The sequence below is a fragment of the Triticum aestivum genome, chromosome 4B (genome assembly GCF_018294505.1).
Source record: "Triticum aestivum cultivar Chinese Spring chromosome 4B, IWGSC CS RefSeq v2.1, whole genome shotgun sequence".
Lineage (NCBI taxonomy): Eukaryota > Viridiplantae > Streptophyta > Magnoliopsida > Poales > Poaceae > Triticum > Triticum aestivum.
The window spans coordinates 127,362,055-127,381,534 of record NC_057804.1 but is presented as its reverse complement, the minus strand read 5'-3'; positions in this window follow the sequence as shown (position 1 = coordinate 127,381,534).

Here is a 19,480-nt window from a genome sequence, read left to right as displayed (position 1 = left end):
TGTTGTGAAGATGATGTTGGATGTCCTTGTTATCTACCACCGGGATTTATTTTCAAATACTTCTTGTCTTTGACAATTGGTAGTCACTTATGTGTGGTAGAATTTGTTGATCATCTTTACTTTGGATTTTGTTTTTATTTGCATTTTCTCTTGCCAAGGTTTGTGTCAACTCCCTTGTCTTCCCTACCACTTGTGGATCTTGTTTATTTCTTGTTCTTGTCTAGTGTTTTCTAGATATAGTGAAAGTGGTGATCCCACCTTGTGCATTTTGTATTCAAATGCAAATCCTATATAATGCACAACTCGTGGGGGAGCTATCATATTTTCTTTAGAACACTCTTCTTGTGATCCTTATCAAGTGTGTTTTGATTTAAGGCAAGCCATTTCTTTTTGGTACTTTGTGCCATCATGAAACTTTGTTGAGAGCTTGGTTTGTTTGGAACCATCCTATCTTTGGGAGTTTGACATTTTTAGTTTAGTGTGTATCAATGGATATCTCATTCCTTGATTTATCTTTAACGATATCTTCCAAGTGACGATTTCTCCATTTGGTATCCTTCTCATTTGGCATTTCTTTGTCTTTTGGTTTCGGGGTTTGAAAGTCTTGAGCATGCATGCTTACTTCATGTATTTTATGTGGCATGCTTTCTTTATTTGACTCAATATATAGGGGAATATCCACCAAGTCTCAAATCGGATGAGATATGTATGAAATTCATTTTCATATCTATTTGCACATACGTATGTGGAGATTGTCCTATGCATTGATGTTTCTAACCCTTTGGTCCCAATGAGTTTGGGTACCATTTTATTTGTGTTGTTGTTCTAGGAACAACTGGAGATGCATTGGATACTCGGCTCATTCAAAAGGAAGGTGTTGTCACTATGTGCTTATTGGAGTCAAGCTAGGATGATCAATGAACTACTTTCTACCTTCAATTGGTTTCTAATACATCCTTCCAATGCTATCTCGATAACAAGTATCATCATCTACTACATGCACACATTTATTGCATCAACCGTGTGTAGGTTGTATCATGGCATGTTATTCATTATTTCTTGTGATATTTGTTTCCTTCCTCAAAGCATCCCAACAATGATCTCTTGTTGCTAGTTGTGATGTCTTTGATGGTTTTGTGGTAGGAATTCATTTATATACAATAAGACCATATCTAGCCATGTTCTATGCTTCCAAGAAATTTTTTTATTGGTATATTTATGACTTCCTTTTGGATATCTTGGTCCTTCGTGTTGTAACTATTCCGGGTGCACATCCTTCTTTGTAGATATATATCATCATGATTTCGTCTACCTAGAATCTTATACACTTGAGAGAAATTGCATATCTAGATGATATCCTTTCTTTCACGCCCACCTTGTCTTTCTTTTGTTTTTTTTCTTTGGTGGCTCCATGAAAGATTTTGCCTTGAGTGTGTGTCTTATCTCGTTGCATCTTGATGCACTCTTGCGTGGTGAAGATTATTTTCCTCATGCTTATCTCTATGAGGTTTTTGCCATCTTGGTATCCCTCGTCTTGATGAGGCTTTCATCTTCTATCTTCACCATGGGTTGTCACAAGTGTTGGTTATTCTTTTTTACATTTTTAGTGTGCTTGTGAACCCTTTTGCTTGGTGTGTGTGGGGAGGACATGTCATGCACCGTGTATCTCATTTACCCAAGACTATGTTGATGCTTTATGCTCATCCTTATATTAGTGTTCTCAAGTGCTTTGTCATGACTCACACACATCATTTTGGCTGAGCCTATTCTTAAGTTGCCACTTTTACATGTTGCTCAACCATCTGCTTGTTGCAAGTGCTAGTCCTTGTTTCCTATATGCTCACTTGCACTGGTTGTGAGTTTCTATTGATTTCGGGGAGCTATGATCCTATTTTGTGCACTTTGTATCCAATACAAATATTCTTATTTGTGCAAATCACGGGGAGCTTCTCCAGTTTCTTTAGAACACTCCTCTGCTCATATCATAATATCATTTATTCTTGTGGCTCATAGGATCCTTGATCTAGTTGGTTCAGTTGATATCCTTTGATTACTTGCTTCAATTGGTATATTTTTACTGCTTCATTGCTTGTGTCTCTCTTTGTTATGTCTTTGTGGCATATCATTCTTTAGCAATCTTTGTGCCTCAATATAGTTTGTGTTCCTCCAAGTATTTACCTTTGGGTATGTGTATTGCATTCCATTCTCTTGTTGAGAAATACACAATTTATGGAGGACCACAATTTATATTGGCCTTCTTAGATTTTCGCCCATTTTGGCAATCGGTGCCAATGGGGGAGAAGTTTCAGAGAGTTTTGTGGAGAAGTTTAAAGAGTTATCTCCTCTTGCTTTGGTTTTGTTCCTTAGCATTTGCATCTCATTCACATGCACTAGTGGTTGTTGCATTGCATGGTGATGCATAATTCATTATATTTCTTGAAAGTGATTGTCATCAATTACAAGAATGGGGGATATTGAAAGAACATGCGGTGCCCCCATGTTTGGTTTTGGTAATTGATGACAATCTCTATGGACTAATGGTTGTCTTGAGTTATATTTGAAGGATTTGTCCATAGGATTTTCTTGAAGTCCATGTGTTGGTTTCAAGGAGTTTATGAGTTGACCAAGGCGCTATTAAGGAATTATCCAAAGATTGGTCATATGAGTGTTGAGCTTATTGCAAGCATGTCTTGAAGAAGAAGATTGTGTGATCATTCATGTTTACCTTCAAGACATCATCCAAATGAAGAGAGTTAGAAAGATTCAAGGTTGATCAAGACTAAGTCAAGAGTGAATCAAGTTGATCAAGACTAAGCCAAGAGTGAATCAAGTTGATCAACTCACAAAGTGTAGAAGATGTACCGAGAGGGATCAAGTGATCCCAGGGTATGGTAAGCATTGTCCATTGCACTTTGTGTACTAACCCATAGTCTATGTAGAGTTCTATGTGGGGTTAGGTACGTGTCCATGGGCTTGCGTCAAAAGGAAGATATCATACAACCCATGGAAAGGATGACATCAAGTGGTGATCGTCATCAAGATTGCCGTGTGCAAGTTCAAGTGGAGCATCACGAAGAGATCAAGTGCTTGAATCTTGCCATCCATTATGGTGTCAATGTACTTGTGAAGATGTGCCGAAGAGTGGCTCACCCATAGTGGACTATGGGGGAGCAATCATCTAGTCTTCATCGAGCCAACGCAATCAAGAAAGATAGTAAAACTTGAGGGAGTCAAGATCGTCATCATCTAGCTCAAGTGGACCATGTGCAAGGAAAAGGTTTTCCCTTGATAGATTTTCTATTTTACCGGTCTCGTGGTGGTAGTTGGGAGACCGAGTTATAGGATCGTTTGCCGTACTATCAAGGAGGGCTCTCAAGTTGGTAGCTTGATCGTATTGTTAGTAGAGAGCTCAAACCATTGCATCCTTGCATCATGTTTCTTGGTTCTTGTTTGGTTCTCTTTATGAGTCTTAGAGCTTATGGTCATCTTGATGACAAGTTTGAGTTCATCGAAAATGGAGTTCGCATGCGTCTTCTATGATGTTTTCAGTGTTGGAGATTTTACCGGTCTTATCCGAGGAAGGGTTCTCACCATTTTCTTATGGGCCTTTTCTATTTTGATTCTTATTGATATTTATTTCAAGATTGTGTTAGCCCTTGTCGCTAGCTTTCTAACAAACTTGGTTTCATCGAATTCGGAGTCCGTTTGCAAAAGTTGTGGCCGTTTTGGTGTTCTGAAAAGGCTCCAGCGGTACTATCGCGAATTGGAGCGGATGTAATTTTTTACTACCGCTCCAGAGCGGTACTACCGCGGCTCCTACAGCGGTAGTACCGCTCCGGACCAAAAAACTTGTCCCAAGTCCTGTGGAGGTAGGCACGGAAGTATTTTTTTGTACCGCTCGCAAGCAGTAGTACCGCTACCATTTGCGGCAGTACCGTGAGGTTGAGCGGTAGTACCGTGTGGACGAGCGGTAGTACCACTCCGGCGGTTCTACTGGCCTTTTGCCTCCTCGCTGTTGTTTTTCAAAGGGGTACTACTGCCCTAGCAATAGTACCGCTCCTTGGAGCGGTAGTACCGCTCTGTGCGGGTTGTGAGCATAACGGTTGGATCTTCCCCCACCTATAAAAGAGGGTATTCTTCCCCATTGAACCTTATCTCTTGAGCTTGTGTTCTTCCTCCATTGTTGACCTTCTTTGAGCTTGCGAACTCTCAATCCCTCCAATGATTCTTGCTAGTTCTTGAGGGAAAAGAGAGAGGAGATCTAGATCCACGTTTCCACCAATCACTTTCTCCTCTAAGTGAGGGGAACCCCTTGGATCTAGATCTTGGAGTTCTTCGTGTTCTTCTTTCGCTCTTCCTCTCATTTTCCTCCCTAGCATTAGTTGCTTTGGTGGGATTTGGGAGAGAAGGACTTGGGCACTCTGTGTGCCCTTGCCATTTGATTTGGTGCATCGGTTTGAGTTCTCCACGTGATACGTGGAAGTTACAAGTTGAGAAGCTTATTACTCTTGGGGTGCTTAGTACCCTTGAGCTTGTTACTCTTGGGTGTTTGGACACCCTAGAGCTTGTTCCTCTTGGGTGCCTTGGTGCCCTAGACGGTTGGAGTTGTTCGGAGCTCAATCATTGTGGTGTAAAGCTCCAGGAAAGCATCGGTGGTCTCCAATTAGGTTGTGGAGATCGCCCCGAGCAATTTGACGGGTACAGGTGACCGCCCCCAAGGGTTGCCAAAGTGTACGGGTTCGGTGACCGCCCTACTCCTTCTTTCTTCAAACATTCACAGGATCTGATCGGTGGAAGGCGGATGTCGCGGTGGCGACGGAGGTGGCTGGTATGGCTCAGGGGAATGTCCCGCCTGTCTTGCAGACCGACGGACATGACATCCTCACAAGCTTGGCTGCTGCTGCCTCCATGCGTCATCCTATTTTTTTGTTTTCCCAATACATAGCAACCATGATGAGAAAATTCCAAAATGGGGGGAAAAGCCAATGACACATCCCGAAAGAAAACAGCGAATGGAAACGAAGGCGAATAAAAAGTTCCAACATAATTATACATAGTCCCAACATGAAAGTAAACATCACAGCGGGTCTACTACCCTCAAACATGAAACTACGCATCATGACAAGTACGATTACAGCCATACATCATGCTCATGACTACAGTGATACTCTAACGGTCTACTGATATGTCTCCAACGTAGCTATAATTTTTGATTGTTCCATGCTATTATATTACCTGTTTTGGATGTTTATATGGGCTTTATTTTACACATTTATATCATTTTTGGGACTAACCTACTAACCGGAGGCCCAGCCCGTATTGCTTTTTTTTGCCTATTTCAGTGTTTCGAAGAAAAGGAATATCAAACGGAGTCCAAACAGAATGAAACCTTTGGGAGCGTGATTTTTGGAACAAAGGGATCCAGAGGACTTGGAGTGCAAGCCAAGAAGCAGCCATGGCGGCCACGAGGGTGTAGGGCGTGTCCCCTGTCTTGTGGGCCCCTCGGGTGGCCACCGACGTACTTCTTCCTCCTATATATACCCACGTACCCCGAAAACATCCATGGAGCCAAGAAAAAACAATTTCCACCGCCGTAACCTTCTTTATCCGCGAGATCCCATCTTGGAGCCTTCGCCGGCGCTCCGCCGGAGGGGGAATCGACCATGGAGGGCTTCTACATCAACACCATAGCCCCTCCGATGAGTTGTGAGTAGTTTACCACAGACCTTCGGGTCCATAGTTATTAGCTAGAAGGCTTCTTCTCTCTTTTTGGATCTCAATACCATGTTCTCCCCCTCTCTTGTGGAGATCTATTTGATGTAACTCTTTTTGCGGTGTGTTTGTTGAGATCCGATGAATTGTGGGTTTATGATCAAGTTTATCTATGAGAAATATTTGAATCTCCTCTGAATTCTTTTATGTATGATTGAGTTCTGTTTGCAAGTCTCTTCGAATTATCAGTTTGGTTTGGCCTACTAGATTGATCTTTCTTGCAATGGGAGAAGTGCTTAGCTTTGGGTTCAATCTTGCGGTGTCCTTTCCCAGTGACAGCAGGGGCAGCAAGGCACACATTGTATTGTTGCCATTGAGGATAAAAAGATGGGGTTTATATCATATTGCATGAGTTTATCCCTCTACATCATGTCATCTTTCTTAATGCGTTACTCTGTTCTTATGAACTTAATACTCTAGATGCATGCTGGATAGCGGTCGATGTGTGGAGTAATGGTAGTAGATGCAGGAAGGAGTCGGTCTACTTGTCATGGACGTGATGCCTATATAAATGATCATGCCTAGATAATCTCATAATTATTCGCTTTTCTATCAATTGCTCGACAGTAATTTGTTCAGCCACCGTAATATTTATGCTATCTTGAGAGAAGCCACTAGTGAAACCTATGGCCGCCGGGTCTATCTTTTATCATATAAGCTTTCAATCTACTTTTATTTGCATCTTTACTTTTCCAATCTATATTATAAAAATACCAAAAATATTTATCTTATCATGTTATCTCTATCAGATCTCACTTTCACAAGTGGCCGTGAAGGGATTGACAACCCCTTTATTGCGTTGGTTGCGAGTTCTTTGTTTGTTTGTGTAGGTGCGTGGGACTTTTGAGGAGCCTCCTACTGGATTGATACCTTGGTTCTCAAAAACTAAGGGAAATACTTATGCTACTATTGCTGCATCACCCTTTCCTCTTCAAGGAAAACCAATGCAAGCTCAAGACGTAGCAAGAAGGATTTCTAGCGCCGTTGCCGGGGAGGTATTCGCTCAAGTCAAGACATACCAAGTACCCATCACAAACTCATCTCCCTCGCATTTACATTATTTGTCATTTGCCTGTCGTTTTCCTCTCCCCCACTTCACCCTTGCCGTTTTATTCGCCCTCTCTTTCCCAATCTTCTCCTCTCTTTTTCGCTTGCCTTTTTCTGTTTGCTTGTGTGTTGGATTACTTGTTGCCATGGCGCAAGATAATACCAAATTGTGTGATTTCTCCAAGACCAATAATAATGATTTCCTTAGTACTCCGATTGCTCCTCTTAATGATGTTGAGTCTTGTGAAATCAATACAGCTCTGCTGAATCTTGTTATGAAAGATCAATTCGCCGGCCTTCCTAGTGAAGATGCCGCTACCCATCTAAACATCTTTGTTGATTTGTGTGATATGAAAAAGAAGAAAGATACGGATAATGATATTGTTAAATTGAAATTATTTCCGTTTTCACCTAGAGATCATGGTAAAGTTTGGTTTTCATCTTTGCCTAAGAATAGTATTGATCATGAGCATGTTGCCCAGTATTGGGAAAGAATGAAATTGATGATTCGCAATTACCCTACTCATGGTTTGTATTTATGGATGATCATACAAAATTTTTATGCCGGATTAAACTTTGCTTCTAGAAATCTTTTAGATTCGGCCGCGGGAGGCACGTTTATGGAAATCACTTTAGGAGATGCTACAAAACTTCTTGATAATATTATGGCTAATTACTCTCAATGGCACACCGAAAGATCGACTAGTAAAAAAGTGCATGCTATAGAAGAAATTAATGTTTTGAGCAGAAAGATGGATGAACTTATGAGATTGTTTGCTACTAAGAGTGCTCCTATTGATCCCAATGATATGCCTTTGTCCACTTTGATTGAGAATAATGAATCTATGGATGTGAATTTTGTTGGTAGGAATAGTTTTGGAAACAATGCTTATAGAGGAAACTTTAATCCTAGACCGTTCCCTAGTATTTCCTCTAATAATTATGGAAATTCCTACAATAGTTCTTATGGTGATTTTAATAAGATGCCCTCTGATTTTGAGAATAGTGTGAAAGAATTTATGATCTCTCAAAAGAATTTTAATGCTTTGCTTGAAGAAAAATTGCTCAAAGTTGATGATTTCGCTAGGAACGTTGATAGACTTTCGCTTGATGTTGATTCTCTTAAACTTAGATCTACTCCCCTAAGCATGATATCAATGAGTCTCTTAAAGCAATGAGGGTGTCCATTGACAAGTGCAAAGAAAGAACCGCTAGATTGTGTGCTAAGAAAGATTGCTTTGTAAAAGCGTGTTCTTCTAGTTTCCATGAAAATAATGATGAAGATCTTAAAGTTATTGATGTGTCCCCTATTAGATCTTTGTTTTTCAATATGAATCTTAATAATAATGGGACTGGAGATGAGTCAACTTTAGTTAGAAGACGTCCCAATAATTCGGAGTTTTTAGATCTTAATGCTAAATTTGGTAAAAGTGAGATTGGAGAGGTCATGACTTTAAATAGCATTGAACCCACTATCTTGGATTTCAAGGAATTTGATTATGATAATTGTTCTTTAGAAGGTTGTATTTCCTTGTTGCAATCCATTGTTAATTCTCCTCATGCCTATAGTCAAAATAAAGCTTTTACCAAACATATCGTTGAAGCCTTGATGCAATCTTATGATGAAAAACTTAATTTGGAAGTTTCTATACTTGGAAAACTTAATGATGAGTGGGAAACTACTATAAAGATTAAAATTAAAGATCTTGAGTGTTTTGCTTTGTGTGATTTGGGTGCTAGTGTTTCCACGACTCTGAAAACTTTATGTGATATTCTAGGTTTCCATGATCTTGATGATTGCTCTTTAAATTTGGACCTTGCGGAGTCCACCATTAAGAAGCCAATGGGAAGGATCAACGATGTTCTCATTGTTGCAAATATAAATTTGGTGCCCGTAGATTTTATCGTTCTTGATATAGATTGCAATCTTTCTTGCCCTATTATACTTGGTAGACCTTTCCTTAGAACGATTGGCGCGATTATTGATATGAAGGAAGGGAATAATAGATTCCAATTTCAATTAAGGAAGGGCATGGAGCACTTTCCTAGAAATAAAATTATATTACCTTATGAATCTATCATGCGAGCTACTTATGAATCGAGTGCCAAAGATGACACTACTTAGATCTATCTTCGCTTTTATGCCTAGCTAGGGGCGTTAAACGATAGCGCTAGTTGGGAGGCAACCCAATTTTATTTGTGTTTTTTGTTTCAGTTCCTGTTTAGTAATAAATTTTGCATATACCTTCTGTTTATATGTGTTTTCACGTTTTAAATATTGGTTGTGCCAAGTAGAACCAATAGGATAACCTACGGTGATAGTTGATTTGATTCTGCTGAAAAATAGAAACTTTGTGCTCACGAGAAAAAAATTCAATAAATCACAGAAACGTGCTTTTGCATTGATTCTTTTTGCTGTAGATCAATAGACAATGTTTCCAGGATTTCCTATTTTGGTAGGATTTTTAGAGGTCCAGAAGTATTCGTGGGTTACAGATTGCTACAGACTGTTCTGTTTTTGACAGATTCTGCCTTCGTGTGTTGTTTGCTTATTTTGATGCATCTATGGCTAGTATTAAATGGTATGTGTTGGAAATATGCCCTAGAGGCAATCATGTATGATGATATTTCATATGTGTTTATGAATAAAGATAGTCCTTGGACATTATGAATGATGTGTATCAGCAAGTACATGACTTGTTTGTGGGACTATGCATTGTATGATGACTTTCCTAAAAGGTCCCTAGTGGAAAGGGCTGTGTGGAAGCGCAGCCGACTAGACTAGCATATGACACGGTCGATGGCTTGGTCTCACTAGCCATGGAGCATTGGATGCTAACCGGATAATATGGACTTGGAAAGGTCTGGTCGGATTCGACGTAGTCGGATCCGAGTCGAGATAAGGTCCGAGTTGGACAGACCCAGCTATGAGACGCAGCGATATGTCATCTGTGAGTCTCTAGTACAACATACGTTCTATGTCCTAAGACCAGAGCTGACGCATGTACTCGGGATGGTGACAGACTTGCTTTGGGCCGACCAAAGACTACTCCGTGACTGGGTATTTACAAAGGTAGGTTTCGGGTCTTGTCCAGTCCCATGCTGCGAGACATGGTCGAGCAAGATGGGATTTGCGACTCCGATCATGAGAGATATACTCTGGGCCCCTCATGTGATCCGACTAGGATAAGCATGGCCATGCGACAGGATTATGAGATAATCCGGTTTGTGGTTGATATCACTGGAACGAGAAAGAGGTCGGGCTAGCACAAGGATGACAATCTCGCCTTGAGCCCGACAACATATATCGTGTGGCAAAGGGAACAGAAGTGTGACATGTTGTACAGGTTCGCCTAACTAGCTTCATAGTCTGCTTGGTGGTCGGCACGCCTTGCTAGAGGCCGCTACCAACCGTGCAGGTCGGAGGTGATCCGAACTGTGACCAAGCTGACTTGAACCTAAGGGGTCGCGCGCTTAAGGGAAGGAACCTACAAGGTCGATTCATAGGACACTAGTCGGATGTGATCCGAACTAGACTAGGAATGTGACCGAGTAGACTTTGGGCTTTAGGGTCCGTGCGAGGCCCAAGTGTTGAGCCTGCGACGGACGCCTATATAAAGTGGAGGTGCGGCACACTCATGCGGTTGATCGCTTCAGCGCTGCGACTAGGGTTTGCATGTGTTGCGAATAGACACCTCCACTCACCGCCGACTGTGTGATCGGACCTAGCAGTCCGCCGCACGGTGTTCCTCCTGCACGCGCGGATACCGTTAGAGGCGATGCACTTGCGCCGCTCCGGTGAACTTGTATGTGGGATTGGACGACCGACTGTTCGAGGGAGATTGGACGAGGAGGAGACGATCCACGCGGACGCGCTGCCTCAACTCTACTTCCGTTGCACGGCACTGCGCGTCTAGTGGTAACGAACTGTGATCCATCTCCCGTAGCATGTTCTTGGTTGTTCTGCGCGTAGGAAATTTTAATTTGCAGTTGACGCACCCTACCGTAGATCCCAACAGTATGAATCATGGAGAACTTGAAATACAGTAGGTTTAACACAAATATAAATAAAGAATGAGTTCATTACAGTACCTTATGTGGTGGTTTTGCTTTCTTTCACTAACGGAGCTTATGAGATTTCCTGTTGAGTTTTGTGTTGTGAAGTTTTCAAGTTTTGAGTAAAGATTTGATGGACTATGGAATAAGGAGTGGCAAAAGACTAAGCTTGGGGATGCCCATGGCACCCCAAGATATTCAAGAGTAGCCAAAAGCCTAAGTTTGGCGATGCCCCCGGAAGGCATCCCCTCTTTCGTCTTCGTTCATTGGTAACTTTACTTGGAGCTATATTTTTATTCGCCACATGATATGTGTTTTGCTTGGAGCGTCATGTATGATATTAGTATTTGCTTTTTAGTTTACCACAATCATCCTTGCTGTACACACCTTCTGGGAGAAGCCCACTTGATTAGAATTTATTAGAATACTCTACGTGCTTCACTTATATCTTTTGAGCTAGATAGTTTTTGCTCTCGTACTTCACTTATATCTTTTAAAGCACGGCGGTGGCTTAATTTTGTAGAAATTGTTTGTCTCTCATGCTTCACTTATATTATTTTGAGAGTCTCTTAGAACAGCATGATATTTGCTATGGTTATGAATTTGGTCCTAGAATGATAGAAAGTGCATTAAACACTAGAATCAATTTGATGCTTGATAATTGTTTTGAGATATAAAGGTGGTAATGTTAGAGTCCTGCTAGTGGGTAATTATGAAATTGAGAAATACTTGTGTTGAAGTTGGCAAGTCCCATAGCATGCATGTATGCTAAAAGTTGTGTGAAAAATTTGTGGCATGAGGTGCTCTTTTGATTTTCTTCCTTACGAGTGGCAGTCGGGGACGAGCGATGGTCTTTTCCTACCAATCTATCCCTCTAGGGGCATGCGTAGTAGTACTTTGCTTTGAGGGCTAAGTAGAATTTTGCAATAAGTATATAAGTTCTTTATGACCAATGTGAGTCCATGGATATACGCACACTCACACTTCCACTTAGCTAGCTTCTATTATACCACACAAATTTCGCCGGTATCATGCAACCATTATTTCCCTTCCTCAAAACAGCCACCATACCTACCTATTATGGCATTTCCATAGCCATTCCGAGATATATTGCCATGTAACTTTCCATCGTTCCGTTATTATGACACGCATCATCATTGTCATATTGCTCTTGGCATGATCATGTAGTTGACATCGTATTTGTGGCAAGGCCACCTTCATAATTTTCATACATGTCGCTCTTGATTCATTGCATATCCCGGTACACCGCCGGAGGCATTCATATAGAGTCATATCTTGTTCTAGTTTTGAGTTATAATTCTTGAGTTGTAAATCAATAAAAGTGTGATGATCTTCATTATTAGAGCATTGTCCCAGTGAGGAAAGGATGATGAAGACTATGATTCCCCCACAAGTCGGGATGAGACTTCAGACTTTAAAAAAAGAAAAAAAAGAGAGAAAGGCCAAAAACAAAAAAAAGGCCAAAGAAAAAAAGGAAAAGAAAAAAAGGAAAAAGAAAAAATATATAATGAGAGAAAAAAGAGAGAAGGGACAATTGCTACTATCTCTTTTCCACACTTGTGCTTCAAAATAGCACCATTGTCTTCATGATAGAGAGTCTCCTATGTTGTCACTTTCGTATACTAGTGGGAATTTTTCGTTATAGAACTTGGCTTGTATATTCCAATGATGGGCTTCCTCAAAATGCCCTAGGTCTTCGTGAGCAAGCAAGTTGGATGCACACCCACTTAGTCTCTTTTGTTGAGCTTTCATACATTTATAGCTCTAGTGCATCCGTTGCATAGCAATCCCTACTCACTCACATTGATATCTATTAATGGGCATCTCCATAGCCCGTTGATACACCTAGTTGATGTGAGACTATCTTCTCCCTTCTTGTCCTAACAACCACCACCATATACCACCATAGTGCTATGTCCATGGCTTACACTCATGTATTGTGTAAGAGTTGAAAAAAAGCTGAAGCGCGTTAAAAAGTATGAACCAATTGCTCGACTCGTCATCGGGGTTGTACATGATGGGAGTATTTTGTGTAATGAAAATGAAGCATGGCCTAACTATACAATTTTGTAGGGATAAGCTTTCTTTGGCTATACTATTTTGATAGGACATGATTATTTGTTAGTATGCTTCGAAGTATTATTATTTTTATGTTTTATAAGCTTTTATCTTGAATCATTTGGATTTGAACGATCATGCCACAATAAATAAAATTACATTGAGAATTATGCTAGGTAGCATTCCACATCAAAAATTCTGTTTTTTATCATTTACCTACTCGAGGACGAGCAGGAATTAAGCTTGGGGATGCTTGATACGTCTCCAATGTATCTATAATTTTTTATTGTTCCGTGGTATTATATTACCTGTTTTGGATGTTTATGGGCTTTATTTTACACATTTATATCATTTTTGGGCCTAACCTACTAACCGGAGGCCCAGCCCGTATTGCTGTTTGTTTTGCCTATTTCAGTGTTTCGAAGAAAAGGAATATCAAACAGAGTCCAAACGGAATGAAACCTTCGGGAGCGTGATTTTTGGAACAAACGTGATCCAGAGGACTTGGAGTGCAAGCCAAGAAGCAGCCGTGGCGGCCACGAGGGTGGAGGGCGTGCCCACCCCTGTAGGGTGTGCCCCCTATCTCGTGGGCCCCTTGGGCGGCCACCGACGTACTTCTTACTCCTATATATACCCAAGTACCCCGAAAACATCCAGGGATCCAACAAAAAACAATTTCCACCGCCGTAACCTTCTGTATCCGCGAGATCCCATCTTGGAGCCTTTGTCGGCGCTCCGCCGGAGGGGGAATCGACCACAGAGGGCTTCTACATCAACACCATAGCCCCTCCGATGAGTTGTGAGCAGTTTACCATAAACCTTCGGGTCCATAGTTATTAGCTAGATGGCTTCTTCTCTCTTTTTGGATCTCAATACCATGTTCTCCCCCTCTCTTGTGGAGATCTATTTGATGTAACTCTTTTTGCGGTGTGTTTGTCGAGATCCGATGAATTGTGGGTTTATGATCAAGTTTATCTATGAGAAATATTTGAATCTCCTCTGAATTCTTTTATGTATGATTGAGTTATCTTCGCAAGTCTCATCGAATTATCAGTTTGGTTTGGCCTACTATATTGATCTTTCTTGCAGTGGGAGAAGTGCTTAGCTTTGGGTTCAATCTTGCGGTGTCCTTTCCCAGTGCCAGCAGGGACAGCAAGGCACGTATTGTATTGTTTCCATCGAGGATAAAAAGATGGGGTTTACATCATATTGCATGAGTTTATCCCTCTACATCATGTCATATTTCTTAATAAGCTACTCTGTTCATATGAACTTAATACTCTAGATGCATGCTGGATAGCGGTCGATGTGTGGAGTAATAGTAGTAGATGCAGGCAGGAGTTGGTCTACTTGTCGCGGACGTGATGCCTATATACATGATCATGCCTAGATAATCTCATAATTATTCGCTTTTCTATCAATTGCTCGATAGTAATTTGTTCACTCACCGTAATATTTATGCTATCTTGAGAGAAGCCACTAGTGAAACCTATGGCCCCCGGGTCTATCTTTTATCATATAAGCTTCCAATCTACTTTTATTTGCATCTTTACTTTTCAATCTATATCATAAAAATATCAAAAATATTTGTCTTATCATATTATCTCTATCAGATCTCACTTTCGCAAGTGGCCGTGAAGGGATTGACAACCCCTTTATTGTGTTGGTTGCAAGTTCTTTGTTTGTTTGTGTAGGTGCGTCTGACTTTTGAGGAGCGTCCTACTGGATTGATACCTTGATTCTCAAAAACCGAGGGAAATACTTACACTACTATTACTGCATCACCCTTTCCTCTTCAAGGAAAACCAACACAAGCTCAAGACGTAGCATCTACTGCTCGGTCGGTGCTGCTGCAGACTCATCTCCTGAGCCGGACCCTGATCCTGAACTGATAACAGAGACCTCTGGGTTAAGAGGGACGCGACGACGCTGCCTTGAGGGCTCTCCCTCAGGGGCTGGCGGGGAATGGGATCTAAGCAAAGGAGCAGCAGGAGTAGCGACAAGGGAAGACCATGCAGCAGGAGCTGTGTGAGGGTTCACTGTCAGAGGGTTAACGGTACCCTGCGAGGTCATCGGGGGAGCAGAGGTGGAAGAAACCAGAGCACAAGTATAGATGACAGCGGGAAGAGGGTTCCTCATATGAGCAGCTATGAGATCGGTGCGAGCACGTGAGAGCTCCCGAGGTAACTCGTAGTTCAGGAGATAACTAGCAGTGATGTAGCGAGAAAGGTGGCTAGTGGGACGGTCGCACGCCGGAGTAATCAAAGGAAAACGGATATGCCCATTCTCGTGCAAAGATGGGTAGAAGAAGAGACCAGGGTGGGTATGCATGTTGACCTCGTTGTAGCGCAAGTCTACAAGAGCCTCGAGAGGAACAAACTGAACCGCCTAGGATGGAATAGAAGCAACACCACCCTTAGTCGAACGAGTGTAAGCGCCGGAAGGTGAACTGTGGTGTAGAGTGACCTCAAGATAATACTCATACAATGCACTGACCAGATTCTCGCGATACACCTGATACTCTGGATCAGCACCCTTTGGGTAGAGTCGTCGCCACACGTTCTGAAGCAGATGCGGCGATGTGTATGGAGCTGGCTCAGGATGGTACAAGATCGGTACTGGTGCCATCTATACTCACAAACCATTTCGTTAGTAATAACAAATAAACATGCATGCAATGCAACAATCAGCACTCAAACGAGGCTATCTACCGTTGCACTAACGCACTAATGGTCCAGCGTGTCCTACAATCAGCACGGCTCTGATACCAAGCATTGTGGCTGTCACATCCCTAGCTTCTGGTGCTTCCCGGTGTTTGCATCATGTCTAAATTTCTGAAACTTGAACTGAGGAAATTTGGAAGCCTCAAAATTTAAATAAAAGAAGGTCTAAAACCCTAAAATCTCATTCATTGTTCCAAAAATGTTCTTCTTAAATGTTTAATATTTTTGGCAAGGGTTTTGATCCAAACCAAAAAATAATGAACATTTTAAAAGGATTTATTTTTGGGACTTTGAACTTAAATCATTAGCTATTTAAATTTGAATTATATTCATATAATTAGAATATAATTTCAAATACCCCTGCAATATTTTATGAGCTTTGGAAAAGTCCATCTAGCAAAATAAAAATATTCAAAGGAGTTTTTGGCATTGTTTGAATTATTTTAAATTCAAAACAGTGGCAAAAGATTAAATAAAAGAAAACAGAACATAAATTTAAAAAAAAGAGAGAAGCCCAGCCACTTACCTGACTTACCTGCCTGGCCCAGCAGAATCGGCCCAGCCCGCCACCGCTACCCCCCCTGTCGTCTTCCTCCCCTCGCCCCAAAGCTGCTGCTGTCGCCGTGAGAAAGCGCCGCGCACGCAGGCTCCACCTCCTGCTTCCTCCCCGAGCCCTCTAGCAACACCACGGAGACGCCCTCGACCGCTATCCTTTCTCCCTGCTCGCTCTAGCTCTCTCCCTCCCTCGATTTGGAGCACCACCGAGAGCCACCGGAGGGCGCCGCCGTCGCATCCATAGCCACCGGCCACCCCTCGCCCTTCCGCTGAGCTTAGGAGCTCCGCCTCGACCCCCTCTTCCTCCCCACCAAGCCAAGCCCCTCGGGAAGCTCTGCATCGCCTCCACGCCATCGTCTTCGTCCTCGACCGCCGCCGATGGTCGCCGCCGATTTGCCGCCGTTCGTGCTTCCCCGAGCCCGCTGACCCTCCCTGCATGATCCTCGTGAGCCCCTGCTTCGTTTCCCCCTAACCCCATGTCCGATTTCGAGCTCTAGCCGCCCCTCTACCGGAGCCGAGATGCTCAACCGCACGGGCTCGTCACCGGCGAAGCCCCGGTGACCATTTGGTCACGGGCGTGCACCCGTTGTGCTTGCCGCGACCCGTAGAGCCCCTCCAGCGCCTCAGCTCCCTCGTTTGTGAGCAGCAGCGCCGAACCCGACCGCACCCGAACTCCGGCCGCCGCTCACGAGCTCGCCGTCGTCGGTACCGGCCACCACAGGCACGGCCACCACCACCGTTCGATGCGCACCAGCAAGGGCTCTCCAACGAGCCCAAGCACGGCCTCGCCCGTGCCCTGTAGCGCGTTTCCGGATCGCGCCGCCGTCTCGGGCCTCGCCGGCGTCATGTCGCCGGTGGGTTTGACCCACTTTGACCACGGCGGGACCCCCCTGTGTCCATGACAGGTGGGCCCAGCCCTGTTAGCTAATTAGGATTAGCACTAATCGAATTTGTTAAACTAATTACCCCCTGCTGACACTGACAGTGGGCCCCGTGGCTATTAAATTGATTAGTTAGAGTTAATTAACTCTGTTAGTCACCTGAGTCACTGACCAGTGGGCCCCACTGGTCAGGTTTGACCCGGACCAGTCCCTGTTGACCTGCTGACGTCACACTGACGTCAGGCTGACGCAATAATGAATTACTGGAATTATTATAATTCAGGAAATTCCAGAAAATTGTATAAACTTCTAAAATTCATAGAAATTCAACCGTAACTCCAAATTAAATAATTTATATATGAAAAATTATCAGAAAAATTCAAGGAATCCATCTGTACCATTTTCATGCATGTTTGAACAATGTTTGTCCTCTGTTTTGGACAAAAAAAAATTAAGGGCATTTAAATAACCATATATGGAGTTGGAATTTGAATCATGTATTCAAACCAACTTCATTTAAATCATAGCTAGGTGCATTAGCCCAAAACACATTCATATTGCCATGTCATAGCATGCATCATATTGTGCATTGCATTGATTGTGTTCTCCCTTGTTTGCCGGTATTTGTCCCCTCTCGATAGACGTGGTTCGACGATGAGTTCGATGACACCGATGAAGAGCTATGCTATCTTCAGAAGTGCCAGGCAAGCAAAACCCCCTTGTTCATTCCGATAAAATCCCACTCTCCCGCTCCTGCTCTCTTTTACTGCATTAGGACAACAACGACATATTTGTTACTTGCTGCGGTAGCTGAACCCCTTTATCCTTTGCATGACCTGTCATTGCCACAGTAAATAGATGAAACCCACTAGCATGAGTAGGAGTTGTTTGAGCCCTGTTGTGCCTACTCATTCATGTTTGTTTGTCATGCCTGCTACTGCTTAGAGTTGAGTCAGGTCTGATCCATCGGGGATGAATCAGAAGTGTGTGAACATGTCCTACTATTGAGAGCTAAGTGTGTGAACACGATTTGGTAAAGGTAGCGGTGAGAGGCCATGTAGGAGTACATGGTGGGTTGTCTCATTGCAGCCGTCCTCAGGAACTGAGTTCTGTGTTTGTGATCCATGACCAGTTACTACCACACATTGGGTTCCGGTAACTCGACCCCTCTCGACTTATTAATCAACTTGATCTCTGTCCAGGAGTTGCAACTAGTTTCTGGTGTTTGTAGGTAGTGTTAGTAGTCTACCAAGTGGCACCCGGTACAGGTGGGCTTGGGACAGACTAGGCACAGTGGCCCGGTGTACCAAGTAGCACCCGGATGGTGGGCTTGGGAACCCTGCTCACATTGTTTGGGGCCGTGAGCGACACCCCGGCCGGATCTCCTTGCGGATGGAACCCGAATAGGCGATAAACCTGGACTAGAGACTTGTTCGGTTAGTCAGGTCGTGGCCGACTCCCTCGCCCGGCTTCCGCTTGAAGGTTGCCGAGGTACATGACGTGTACAGGGCGGTAAGTGGCGAGAGCGTGTGTGAAGAAGTACACCCCTGCAGGGTTAACATCATCTATTCGAATAGCCGGATTCCTCGGATATGGAAACTTGGACCCCTTGCATAGTTCACAGACAAGTGAAAGTGGATACTCTAAAATACGCAAGATAAGCGTGAGTGCTATGGATGGCGTTCTCGTAGGGAGACGGAGCGGATCCATAGTGGTGTATTGATATGGTGAATATGTGGACTCGTGTGCGCCACCTCAAAAGAGTTACATGCAGTCGTAGTTCAGGATAGCCACCGAGTCAAAGCTGGCTTGCTGTAGTTAAACTCCACCACCCCTTTGTTGATAATGATGCATATGTAGATAGATCTGATGTAAGTCTTGCTGGGTACATTTGTACTCACGTTTGCCTATTTTATGTTTTTGCAGAGAGACTTCAGTCTCACTAGTAATTCCGCGTGGACTTCGACGTTTAGCTTGTTACCTCAGCTACGATCTTGTGCCCTCGGCAGGATCTGGTAGATAGTCAGGCTTTCAGCTTTTTTTTCATTTATAGATGTCTGTACTCAGACATGATAGCTTCCGCTTGTGTTTTGACTTGTATGCTCTGATTGTTGGGTCATGAGACCCATGTTTGTAATATCTCGCTCCTCGGAGCCTAATGAATAAATACTTGAGTTGTAGAGTCATGTTGTGATGCCATGTTGTATTTGCACATATCGAGCATATTGTGTGTATGTTATTGAAATGCTTGGTATGTGTGGGATCTGACTATCTAGTTGTTTATCCTTAGTAGCCTCTCTTACCGGGAAATGTCTCCTGGTGTTTCCACTGAGCCATGGTAGCTTGCTACTGCTCCGGAACACTTAG